This window comes from Polistes dominula, unplaced genomic scaffold, assembly GCF_049000335.1.
Source record: "Polistes dominula isolate Pdom_NZ unplaced genomic scaffold, Pdom_raw_medaka contig_222, whole genome shotgun sequence".
NCBI lineage: Eukaryota > Metazoa > Arthropoda > Insecta > Hymenoptera > Vespidae > Polistes > Polistes dominula.
This window is the reverse complement of record NW_028301157.1, coordinates 27,541-29,835: the sequence shown is the minus strand read 5'-3', so window position 1 is coordinate 29,835 and position 2,295 is coordinate 27,541.

Sequence of the window (2,295 nt, the reverse complement as noted above, 5' to 3'; positions counted from 1 at the left end):
TTCGCGCTTGATAAAATTCCAATGTAAGTAATACTTATTTCTCTTCGAAGAATTCGCGCTTGATAAAATTCCAATGTAAGTAATACCTATTTCTCTTCGAAGAATTCGCGCTTGATAGTAACTAATATTTTTGTCAGCGAATTCTTCTCCTTGACTTGGGTCTCACGGTGTGGAAGTCAGTAGTGGGGGAAGCATTTTTGCGTAAGTGGGAGGTACTCCCACTCTTCCGAAACGGACGCTTCTTGCGATGCTACGTTCGTCCATGAAGTCAGTCCACCATAATTTTTTAATCCAATATACAGTAATTGAGTACGTGTCTAAGATTTGTCTAAGAGTAATCTAGTTTTGTAATATTTTTCTAAGTCCATTTATAAGTCCATCTCATATAATCATTTGGTACTTGTCAAAAATTTGTCTTAAGTTTTGTTCTAGTACTCCAAGTGTACTTATAAAGTCCACCTTATATAATTATTGAGTACTTTTCTTAAATTTGTCTGATGTTCGTTTAGTTTTGATTTTAAGTAATATTATATTAATCTACTACTGCGTGTATCTAAATCTTGTGTTTGTTAAATATCGTGTGTGACCTGTTTCGATTATCAACGGTTTATGAATATTAACTTGGTATTTTGACTTGGCCTGATTTACAATCAGTTCATTTAAATTTTGTTACTAAGTTCTCTCTCTCTTGTTTAATAGAACTTAGTCATTGTCTTCGAACATTTTATTCTTAGTTATTATTGTTATCATAAATCTTGGCAAGCCTAAGTCCTTTATTTGTTACCAAATTAATATTCCGTTAACATTGTTCATTAATAATTGTGTGTGTGTGTGTGCAACAAGGTGTTTATTGTGTAACAATTTAAATCTAAATTTAAATTTTAAAATATACTATATTGTTATTCTACATTGTGATTGTGATTTAAAAACTGCACCCTTCCTTCAAACGCCAATTTCAGTCAACATACTTGGATTGCATCTCCTATTGGCCAGCACCGGAAACCAGGTAAGAATTAAAGATTTGGTTAACATCCAGGGTTGAGTTTTCTTTGACATATTGACGTCCGACGCTCCGGTATCCGCGAGTAAAGCCTATCCCGGGTAAAGTACTGGATTAACAGGCTGACCCAAAAACAGGCATTGACTTTCTTTTTCTTATCCGAGTAAACGACGGCAAAGTCGTGACCGGTTGAGAAATCTCTAAATTCGTTCTTACTCTTCGAGTAAGAACTGGTGACAGCGGCCACTCGTGAAATCTCTACTCGAGACGTAACAAGTAACAAAATTGGTGACAGCGGTGGGATAGCCCAAAATTGGTGGGATTGCCCAAAATCGGTGGGATAGCCCAACAATACGGTTTGGTCACTTCGTGATACTCGTAGTTTGTCGGATGTTTGCTACGGTTTGCTTACTTGGATTTTCGGTTTGTTTCGTATAAATTTTGTTTTTGTTTTGTTTGATTGTTTAAACTAAATTTTTACAATTTAAAATGGCATCGGAACGTGCACGCGCTGGAGCAGAATCTCCAATTGGAACTAGTAGGGAATTTTTGGATAAGGAAAGCGAAATCAGACGAAAGATGGAAGATATAATGCTGATTCAAGAGCAGTTAGGCAAAGTTCAAATAGAAATATTTAAAAGACAGGAGGAACTAGACAAGAGGGAATCAGAAATCGAAGCACAAAGGCGGGAACTAGCGCGAAGAGAGCGCAGATTAGAGATTGGGGGAGGAGAGAATCAAAGATCAGATGATGAATATTCGGGCGACTTCCGAGGATTTGAGAGGACGCGTACTCCGGTGGATTCATTTATCACAGTATCCCGGACGCCCGGTGTCTCCCGAGGCGGGTCGCCTCGCCCGGTTCCCGCGCGAAGACGTTCGATAACGCCCGTCGACGATATGGATAAGTATAATTTGGAAATGAATCGCCTTAGGCGAGAGAACGAGTTATTAAGGAGTACATTGGCCTCCTCGCGACCGCCAACCCCACAACCGCGAAGCGGTTGCCCGTCGATTAAAATTCGTGAAATTACGGAGGGGGTTCCGAAGTTTGACGGTCACAATATTTCCGTAAACCAGTTCGCGAGAGCATGTAAGAGGGCTCTCGATTCGTTGCCCGAAAACTATTCTGACGAATTAGAAAACTCGTTAACAAGATCGTTGATTTCGAAGTTAAGTGGGCATGCTTACGTCGTTATTGAGCATATAAAAGTAACTCGAGTGGAACAGTTAATTGAACGTTTGAAAGACGCGTTCTTACCATCGTACGGCGCAAATTACTATCGCGGACAATT